This window comes from Anguilla rostrata, chromosome 10 (genome assembly GCF_018555375.3).
Source record: "Anguilla rostrata isolate EN2019 chromosome 10, ASM1855537v3, whole genome shotgun sequence".
Lineage (NCBI taxonomy): Eukaryota > Metazoa > Chordata > Actinopteri > Anguilliformes > Anguillidae > Anguilla > Anguilla rostrata.
The window spans coordinates 20491861-20503633 of record NC_057942.1 but is presented as its reverse complement, the minus strand read 5'-3'; the positions used below and the strand labels follow the sequence as shown (position 1 = coordinate 20503633).

The 11773-nt window shown below is 39.9% G+C and overlaps 1 protein-coding gene across 7 annotated transcripts in view; it reads left to right on the top strand.

Annotated features, from left to right (window-relative positions):
• The window catches only part of LOC135233747 (uncharacterized), a 789909-nt gene that overhangs the window by 698598 nt on the left and 79538 nt on the right, over positions 1 to 11773 (top strand). The window lies entirely within an intron of this gene.

The following is an 11773-nucleotide window of genomic DNA, read 5'->3' as shown; positions in this document are numbered from 1 at the left end:
TGTTTGTTATGAGAAAGTGAGAACAGTAATGCATATAAATGTAGACTATGAGAAGTATGCGTACACATACATACATGCAAACAGGCATACAGCGTAGGCAGTCTCCCAGATGTAGACTGGTTTGATTTGGAGGCAGAGCGAGATTTTGGGGGTGCCAAGTTGAGGATATGATTCGTGTGAATGTGAAGTAACCCTTTAAGAAATGGTTGTGGATTATGGCTATCCTTGTGTGAATTTGTACAGTCTCTGATCAGCGTTTACCATTCAGAACTGTCCCTTTGCTATATACAGTCCCCTCCAAAAGTTGGCAGACAGAATGTTTTCGTAGACTTCTGAATTCATCCTGCTGCTACCATCATGAGTTACATCATCAATAAGATTAGTGAGCCCACTCCAGAAGCAGCCATGCAAGTCCAAGCCATGACACTTCCTCCACCGTGCTTCACAGATGAGCTTATATGTTTTGGATCATGAGCAGATCCCTTCTTTCTCCACACTTTGGCCTTTCCATCACTTTGGTAGAGGTTAATCTTGGTCTCATCAGTCCATAAAACTTTGTTTCAGGACTTTTGTGGCTCATTTCTGTACTTCTTTGCAAATTGTAATCTCGTCTTCCGATTCTTACTACTGATGAGTGGTTTGCATCTTGTGGTATAGCCTCTATATTGCTGCTCTCTAAGTCTTCTTCGAACAGTTGAGATACCTTCACCCCTGTCCCGTGGAGATTGTTTGTGATGTCACTGACTGATGTTTTGAGGTTTTTCTTCACAGCTTTCACAATGTTTCTGTCATCAACTGCTGTTGTTTTCCTTGGTCGACCTGTTCGATATCTGTTGCTCAGTACGCCAGCGGTTTCTTTCTTTTTCAGGACATTCCAGGTTGTCGTACAAGCTTTCCCCAATGCTTGTGCAATGGCTCTGATCAATTTACCCTCTTTTCTAAGCTTGCTTTTCTCCCAAAGACAGCTCTCTGGTCTTCATGTTAGTTTATCTTTTATACCACAAATGCAGTTTTCACAGGCAAAACCCAAGGCTAAAACCAAGAGTAGATATTCAGAACTATTTATTGTTTAACCAATCAATCTAACAGGACACATCTGGGCAACAAGAAACACCTGTCAGTCACATGTTCCAATACTTTTGCTCACCTAAAAATTGGGTTGTCTGATACAAAATGTGATATGTTCTAAGTTGTTTAACAAATCTAGATAAAAATACCAGGAAATAAAAGCTGAGATTCGGATCTGTCATCTCATGTATATCTTTTGACCTCAAACTCAATTGTCTTCAGTGCATAGCAAAAACAAAGGAATTGACCTTTCTGTTCCAATACTTTTGGAGGGGACTGTATGTATAACAATGGCTGTGACAAAGGGTGCGGTGGTGTAAGTATAAAAGACGCTTGCACCATCAGAACAACAAAAAATGTCCCCAGTATATGTATTCACTGATTTCATGGCCATCCAATGAGCCTTGATTGACAAAATTATAACATAACACAACTTAAGGTGAGAAGTGGCCATTCAGCCCAACACTGCTCATCTATTCCTACCACTAAACTGTACTTAATTCTTAGTTTACCTAAAAGATAGATAGTATCTAACACTGTATCAAGCCGGGCCTTGAATACCCCCAGTGTTTCTGCCTCCACTACATGTTCAGGCCAGCTATTCCACACACTGAATACTCTCTGTGTGGAAAAAATATTTCCTAATGTCTGTGAAATTTACCCGTTGCCAGTTTCCATTTATGCCCCCTCGTTTTGCTAACCGAACTCAACTTGAATAATTTCCTGTAGTTCACTTTGTTAATCCTTTTAATAAAAGGTAATCTCCTTTTACTGGAAAAGTTCAAGCATCGCCAGCCTTTCCTCATAACACTTATCTTTTATACTCAGAATCAATCTGGTTGCCCGTCTTTGGACCTTTGCCTCTATATCTTTTTTGTAGTACGGTCCCCAGAACTGCACACAATACTCTAAGTATGGTCTGACAAGGGTATTGTATAGGGTGAGTATGATCTCCTCAGATTTATACTCAATACTCCTGGCTATGTATCCCAGCATCCTGTTGGCTATTTTTTTTTTTTTTACTGCTACAGCACATTAACCAGACCCTGATAAGCTTTGATCAACTATTACTCCCAAGTCTTTTTCTACATATACACATTCTAATTTTGTACCACCCATAAAGTAATCCTGCCCTATGTTTTTATACTCCACACGTATAACTTTACATTTAGTTATTTTGAATTTCATTTGCCAGGTTTCTGCCCACTGATCAGGAAGCTCATAGAATTTGAGCTCCCTAGGTTGCAACATGTGTACCCTTCTGTCCTGCTCCGTTGTCTGTTATTTTGTGGAGATGCACTTTTAGTGTTTCTAAGGTTTATAAGGCACTTTGTTATGCTTAGCTGTAGGTAGAACTCTTCTTCGCAGTTTTGTTTAGCTAGATCACTGACCTTATGTGAGAATTTGAGAAAAAGTACAGGAAGACTTGACAGCAGCACAGACATATTTCCTAGCAATCTTTGCATATCAGAAAATAACAGTATTGTGAAATTGAGTAGTTCAAACAATATGTTTTTAGCAGAATGGGCATGTAGGTGAAGTTTGACATGATCACAAACTATAGTGCAAAGGAAATATAGTGACCATGAGTGAGATGAGTTTCCTTACTGAGCGGTATATAAAACAGACAGTACTACTAATTATTTGTTTATATAGTTGCTGAAGTAATGCATGAAATTGCGTGGGAAAACTGTTGTGCATTTGTACTTTTCTCACATTTACTACTAGTAGTTATAACTATGAATGAGTCATGTTTTTAAATGGAATGTTTTAATGGGGTGTTGCAGTACATACAGTGAGCGTCATAATTCATTGGACAGTGACACATTTTTTTAGATTTTTGGTTCTGTACTCTAGCACTTTGAGTTTGAAGGGATATAGGCTAATGACAATGAGGTTGAAGTACAGACTGTCAGCTTTAATTTGAGGGTTTTCATCCATATCGGATGAACCACTTAGAAATGACAGCACCTTTTGTACATGGTCCCCCCATTTTAAGGTACTACAAGTATTTGTTGAATTGGCTTCACAGATGTGTTTCCTTAGGCAGGTGTATTCATTTGTGTCGTTAGTGAATGCAGAAGAGAGCTGTTGATGTCTAGTCTTGATTCTAGACTTTGCAATTGCCTTTGGAGATTGTTAGGGGTGTGACAACATGAGGAAGACAGCAGTGTTGATGCAAATTAAGCTGGCCGTCATAAGGCTCAGAAATAAAAAATCAATCAATAAGGAACATTGCAAAAACCCTGGGCATGCCCAAGTCAACAGTTTGGTTCATCATTTACAAGAAAAACACAACTGGTGAACTCAATTATGTCAAAAGCCGGGAGGAATTTCCTTTACGGCAGGTCGTAAAGTCATTAGGCTGAGGCTGCTGTACCCTGCAAGATGGATTACGACCTCCTGAATTTCAGGGCACCTTTGTTCAGGACAAGAACCACCTGTTTGCAGAGGTCACTGCCCGGCCACAACTGGACATTACTTGTGGACGGCGAAACATTACCATCATGAGGAAGAAGTGAGTCAGGACACCTCCTTCCTTTTTCCTTTACTCCAAACAAGGGATCTCATAGAGAAACCATGCACTGAGCTGGAAAGGTACATTTTTCTTTTCAGAGCACTGTATAAAGGAAACTGAACATTTTCTGCAAATACTCTGCATTATGTTATCATTAAGATATTGTTTGTCTGATTAAATATATTTGTGGCAAACACGCCTGCCACAGGCCACCGAAGTAGCTTTCTTTAGGGCCCTCCAGCACAGAGACACAGGGAGAAGATGTTCCAACAGTCCAGATTTTATTAACGAGGGTTTGGCAAGATGGTAACGCCAAATGAGCAGATGTAAAAACCCTGTCATGACAGAGAGCTCCCTGGTGTGGGGGGGGATGGCAGATTTAACCTGTGCGCAGTGATTACCTCACTACGCACAGGTGCAGCCACTCCTGTTCCTGGGTCCAATTAGCCTGGCCAATTATCTAATTCTTAACCAATTATCCAATTGGCCAGGTCTAATTAGCTTGACCCAGGGCAGGTGTGGCTGCTTAAACCAGCCATCCCCACACCACAATATTGTATTAGAGTAACATAATCACAATATACTGGATAAATGTAATATCTGTATTAATACACATACTTTACCTGACTTAGGTTAAAGGTGAATATTGTGTGTATTGCTCCAATCAGAATTCAGGGATCTGTTTGGTTTTAAAATATTAATTTCATTAGCAGAACTATGAAAAGGGAGGTTTCATGACAAAGAGAGAGTTTTAAGTCAGACAATATTGTGTCTGGTCTTGTTTGAAGTGCATTGGTGTGGGGAGTACAGTAGTATTAATTTCATAAACAGCAGACATATGTAGATGTTTCATATCTATTCAATAACTTACGAGGAAAACCCGCATTGATAAAATATTCTCTCAGAAGGACATCTGGAAAAGGTAATTAAAATTCCAATTTGACCACTAACTGGCCAGTTCCGAGATTTATGACCTCTGTCACCAGATCAAACACTAAGTTTAGACATTTAAGGAGAAGGGACAGAGCGATCTGGGAAGGTCTGTATTCAGACTTCCCGCACATCCTCTTGGCTCTGTGTGTAGTCTTGGTCAGGTATGAATAATCTTTGATACTCTCTATTCTGGGTTAATATACTATAAATTCTGTAACTGTATTTGACTGTTTTTAAGAAACTTACCTACCTGACTAATAAATTGTTAACCCTTGATTGGTGTAGTTTCTGGGAATTGTTTAACTTGTCTAGTAAATCCTTTCTGTTGAGGCTCCACTACAGCTAGGGAATTGCGTCTGTTCGAGTTATCTGATCAATAAGTTTTGAGTCAAAGGCGCCTCGCCACTTGGCGGTGTTCCATGTGGATAATGAGATCTTAACCTCTTAGCACAAAGCCCCTAGTGGTCGGCACGCCGGCATGCCGAGATTACTGAACTCAGACATTCAGTGCTACTGCAACAAAGTATGAGTTAAAAACAGAAACGCATTGTTTTACTTTCATTAGTAGATGATACAGGACAACTATGCCGAATACAGAGTTTCGCAGCACCACCATTGTCGCTCTAGTCGTTCATTTAACACGCACCCCCTCCCTGCAGTCTCATCTACAACTACACCCCCCATCCATGACATAATGGACAATACTGTCTATCTTGGTATTCCTAAAAATATTCTTTCACCACTAAAAAATCGTATTCCGTCATAGCAACAAGATAAACCCGACAATAGCCCTAAGATATGCCAATACAACAGTGAAAACGATGCTTACTGAATAACGAAATAAGCGAAAACGTTTTAAAAAATGATATGTCATTCTACAGTCAATATCTGAGACTAAATATTGAATAAATATACAACCTTACCATTGGTATAGAGATGTCCCTTGAGACTGAGTGGTCATTTATTGTCTTGGACTATCCGTTTGGGAAATATACGCGCATGTGTGATGCCTGGGTACCTTCTAAAATAGCTGTGCCTAATACCACACATGCTGTTTACAGCGTTGTCGCCCTTACAGTACAGTCTGGCTTGATTGACAATTCATTTATTCAGTAGGTGAGAGTATAAGCTTTTTAACGATGTACAACAAGTCTAATTTTGCTTTTGGAATAGCGTTTTTTAGGTCAGCGTAACCAGAAAAAAACCAGACGATCCACTTGCTCTGGATCCAGGGCATAACGTTTTTTGTTGACAGAGGAAGTAACGTTAGCACAGGAAACAAACTTTGCATGCATGAACATGATTCGCCGCATGATCCAGAACTAATATTCGAATGCTCAAATTTAGCTTCGAACTTAAAAAAAAAAAAAAAAAAAAAAAGATTTTCGAACAGTTTTCGAACTTCGAATATTTTTTGACAGCCCTATCGCCCACCTCTGGGTCTCTGCCACTCTACTTGGCAGTGTTCCATGTGGATAACTAGGTCTTAATATGGTCCTCTGTGGTCCCTGAATGTAATCGTTATACCCAACAGAGTTTAAGATATTCGCCCACCTCTTAGTCTCTGCCAGACATCTAGTTTGTCGTATGTCGGATGCATGTTGGCCAGTGCGCTCCGTGGTAGGCCGGCCTTTCCCGGTATAGATGTTGCTAAAGAACAGAAATCCATTCACAATCAAGAATAAATTTTACTTGGAGTCAGATAATCGAGAGTAAAACTAACCGTAATGCTTACAGACTGCCTCTGGATAAAACTAGATAATAGCCCAGACCAGAGAAAAGCAGAGAATAGAGTAGTACTACTATTCTTGTAACTTGGTCTAAATTTAGCTGACCTCGTCGATCCAAAGTGCAGTCTCGCCCCATTTACAAGAATGGTGAATTTTAAAAATAGCACTAACAACTTTTTCCAGCAGCAACAAAGGGACACACACAGATACCTTCGATCCCAGCTATTTCCCTCATTGGCCTAGCTGCGCGAGATTTACAATAACAAAAAATGTGTCACTGCCCAATGAATTACGGTGCTCACTGTTCATAGTAATTGTTTGTATGTTGGTAGATAGAGAACAGGGCCAGGTAACATGAATGTATAAATGTGGCGTTTGCTGATAAGAACGTGTTCTACAGTAGCCAAGTGAAGAAATATAGTCAGTAGAAACGCCACAGTGATCAGCTGGTGTAATGTCATGAAATGCATATGGCTCCCCGTGAGTGACTTTTGGTGAACATATGCATTTAAGATTGTCATATTATGGTAAGTGCAAAAGCAAAAGTTGAAAAGTAATAGAGAATTATTAGTTAGCAAATGAAGAGTTCATTTGCAAAAACAGATATCTCCATTTTTAGTAATTTTCATAAATAATGTTTTTTTATTGTGCATTCCAGGTAATGTCAATCAAACTGCAGTTGGGTTGTTTTGATCAAGTAAAAATGACTCAACAAAATACAGGTAACTTACAAAATTAAACTTTATTTAAAAATTGTTTTATTTCAAATTTAAAGTTTGTTTTTGTCAAAAGCAGATAACGCCACCAGTCATTTCTTGTCAAAAGCAGATAACTCCACATTTCATGTTTCAGAGTTTAAAAAAGCCATGTAATGGATATAAGTTTCTTTTAAGGGCAATATTTAACATTCTTTAACATAAAACAAGCAGGTAAAGTGCTGGAAATTGCAACAAAAACAGCCCATTAATGGGCAATATTACACATTTACAAGATCATACCTTGAAAAATCCCTGCCAGACTACAAAACCCCTGAGCATGAACGTGCCAATGTTTTAACATTGCGCCTCTGGGGGCACATTCAACCCGGGACAAGAGAGACAAATGGCGCTTCTCCACTGACCAGCACGGTACAGGACGGCAAGCATTCGTATCCTACCCATGCCATGTTGCCTGTTGCGCTTCTGCATTACACAACAGACCTGTAAGAGGGAAATTATACTGGGACCCAGAAAAGGCTGACATTTGAACGAGCCAGCATGCTGGGACGCAGCGTGTACTTCAAAGGACCCGAGAGCCTTGTGGTAAAACAATAAGTCACTCGGACTTCCTCTGAATGGGCAGGCCATTTGGCTCTCTGGAATGTTACCACCTGGACACAACCAAGATAAGGGGAACTAGTCTCTTTGCCTGTGGTTGTGGGTGTGGGTGTTTTGGGGTCATAAAGGGTGAAATGACCGGCCACATGGCGGGACAGTGCCCTCATTTGGGCCCCTCTGACATTCCACTTTGTATTTCTTTTCTGGATCTGGACTTTAAATCATCTGTTTATCCTATTTACAAACCCCAGAAAACCGTACAAACCATGCACATGTTTTCATTGTATTATTGTATTATGCATTATGTAATAATAACATGGATTGCATGTACAATGGTTAAACAAAAGGGTATTTTCATGACAACTGCACCATAATATTACATCCACTTGACATGTTTAGTATGGACATATTCAGGAAAATTATAGCAATTGAATGAAATATGTTTCATACCAAATAGAATTTAATAAAACAGTTTCAATAACTCAGGAAAAAACTAACACAATGGAATGTCCTCTCTGGTAATCATCTCCTTTTCCCCATTTCCCCACCAATTGTTTTAACAACCTCCTCCAAATGGTGGGGGCCGGAATTAGAGATTTATGATTCGGACAGGTTAATTTATGGCAATGCCGCCTAGACCAAACGCGGGATTTGGCTTAAAAGGAAGGGAGACAAAGCAATCGAGGAAGATTGTAATCGACTTCCCACCATGCACATACTCTGTGCGCTGTGTGTAGACAGACAAGGAAGATCGTAATCGACTTCCCTCAGTGCACATACTAGGCTATGTGTTCTGTGTAGAGATAGCCATGGAAGATCGCAATCGACTTCCCGCACTGCGCATACTCTGTGTTCTGTGTGTAGCTAAACAGGCTGGGTAAGAACTCTTTTACTCTGTATTTCTGTTTTTAACCTTTATAATTGATTTTGGAAATTGAAGATAATAACCTACCTGCCTGTTCAATAAATTCTGATTTTTAACTTGCGTGGTCTTCATGACTCTAATCCATTTTATCTTCTTTTCAGCCGAAATTCCGTTTAAATACTCAGGGGGGCAATTCGGACGGGGACCTCCTGATCAGGGGTCTAGTACAGTAAAACGTCTTTAGTGGGGTCTTCAAGTTAGATAGGTGACCACGATCTGCCTGTTAAGGGATTGGTGGTATTGGTTCTGGTGTTTTGGCTTAAGAGAACCCATGGGCGTAGTACGCCGGTTCTTGTCAAATTCGCCTGAAGGAGCCCGATAGATACGTACCGTCCTGGGCTCATAACTGTCGATGACCTATCCATGTAAGCCAGGCATGGAAGGCATGTATTATGGTGGTCAGCCTCCTACCCTCTGGATTCCTCGCCGAACTGAGATTTAACAATAATGCTAAACCCGGGAGCATATATTGAGGAATGATGGCACAAGATAGAGTCGAGTGTAACCACTCCCAAGTTCCACGTATAGTTAAAACCAAATTTTAAATTATGTAAAATGGAGTCAGATTAACACGAGAGTAAAACATAGTAACTGTTACGCTTTCTTGCTGTAGTCACGGATAGATCGGGTGTGTTGTTCCGCGTATTTGTGAATATTCTGATGCTCCCATTGGAATATTGACAGTCCGGCGACATATCTGATATATCTCTGATGACAACATAGCCCCGTTTACGAACGGAGAGTAACCTGAATGCTACTGATCCGTTTCAGGCCAGCTTTAAGCGGGATATGAAGCAGCGCCTTCATATCTAACCCGTGGCAACGGAACCAGTGCATTCTTAATTATAATTGTGCCCTGTTCTTACGAACAGAGGAAAAATAACTAACATCTCGGTTTTGAATCACACCAGCCAAGGGAGAACACGCGATACCTTCCCCTCCAGCTACAAACCCTCATTGGTCTAGCTGTGAGGTGTTTACAGACCCGTGAAGGTAGGAGGAGTCATGGGAGGAGTAAAGCGGAGTAAAGGGTCCTAAATGTGTAATTAGTAACGTATTAACGTTAACTTGTATGTATTTCTATACTCTGTACTCTCGTATGTTTTCTTGTATGGGGATGGGATGATATGAAAACTATTTTCACCATCCACCACATTTTGGTAATGTTCCAACACTCTTGTCATCAATGTTGCATGCATCACAAAAACTTTTACACTACTAACTAACGCTAACATTACAGTGTGAAATATCCACATTATATAATACCACTAACCTATTTAAAGACACTCATTTTCAAAAATAACGTATATAACTGAAATATGTGAGCAGTAATACTTACATAGGAATGATGACATTTTATCTGTGTTCAGTAGATAGAGACAGAGACAGTAAATCAATGACAGTTCTATCCACTTCTGTTTTGCTCCAGAAAATGATATCAGATAGGTCTATCAGCAAACATATGGCTTAGCGATGCCCAGAAGTCCTCAATAATAATAGTATTTTCCAAAGAATTACAAAAAAATAGTTGACAACGTTTCGTCTTGCAGCGTCTCTTACTGCTAATACGAGTGAATGTGATGACAAGAATTTTCGGTTACGTTGACCTATAAAACGTTATTCCAAAAGCAAAATTAGACATGTTATACATTGTTATAAAGCTTATACTCTCACCTACTGAATAAATTAATTGTCAATCAAGCCAGACTACACTAAAAAGGTTGACAACGCCGTAAACAACACGTGTGGTATTACGCACAGCTATTTTTGAAGGTACCCATGCATCACAAATGCGCATATATTTCACAAACGGATTGCCCAAGACAGTATAATGACCACTCAGTCTGAAAAGGGACATCTCTTTGCGTAAAACCAACAATAAGGTTGTATATTTATTCAATATTTAGTCCCAGATATTGACTGTAGAATGATTTTGAGCGAAAGTTACACCACATGTAGTCGAGTCGCGGCCATATTGCATCACCTGACCTGATTACTGCACGCTGATTCGCTGAATGGATTTATCGGGTTTTGTTCAAGAACAGCACTGGCGTTTGACGGTTTCTACTGTAAAACGTGAACTTCCAATGCATTTTCAATGGACAATAACGGCTTGTGAGACAAAACGGATTTAGGGTTCAGAATGGTAACAGTAACTCATGGCAGTCAGTTCATTTTTTTAAAGGATGGCGTTTATCGTTTTTTGCAAATGAACTCTTCAAATATAAGTGTTAGATAATGTTAGTGCCACATATGAAAAGATCTGCCAGGGGGCAAGGTGGGATTCAATCGTTCAACCTTATGCTTCCCAATCAATTACTTAAGCAGTGTGCCACCATAACATAGCTGTTCTAAGTGTGAATTTTCTTGGTCAAATATGTTTGTGGTTTTAAAGAAGAACACATGCCAGTAAGCACAGCTCAGCTCCGGTTTTAGTTGATAGTTGAGAAGTAATAGACAATTCTGTGACTGAACAATCGATAGACCATGACATTTACCACTGAGCCACAAACAGACAAGCTGTTGCGACTGGAAATTTTCTTGGGTAAAAAGATACGTCACTTTTGCACGTGTATGTGAGATTTTGATTGGCTGGTGTAGGTAAAGGATTGGCTGGTGTCAGTAAAATGTCCAATGGGGAGACATATTCCTTGTGAGCTAGGAGCATTTCTGGCAGGAAAAAGAAGGAGAAAACGCAAAATCTCCTTAGTTTAGATCTTTACTGTGTGAACATGTGAAGTTGTTTATGAATTCTGACTATTGAGATGGGGTCAGAATGTACAGAAATTCATGTTTTTAAGGGCTGAGAGTCTGTGGCTGTTGCGGTTATTTCTGTGGGGAACCCTGAAAAGTGCCAAATGCTCTGTGCTGTATAGGTATGGCGCATGCTCCGCCAAGGTGTAACTTGACTGGATGGCATACCTACCATCCCAATAAAAACTGGGGTATTTCCATGGCCACATTGGTTGATACCATTAAGAAGACACCAGGTGAACATGATTGATGGAGGGCCAGATATAATGCATGTTACAATTTAGCAATTGTAAACTATTCTGTATGCTTTATTAATGGGTAGGCTAAGAATCAGCACTGTTCTGGCTCTGCTCACTCAACCACAAACACTGACAAAATAATGACTATCTTCAGCAACTCTCTCAGCTAAAGTACAGTAAGTTCAGTTTTATTATATAGAGGCATATGAAAGGGGGGTTCTCCTCTGTAACAAGCGCTTCAATACTAATACCGTTACTAGAATGGATAAAATCAGGTAAGTATGGACCAG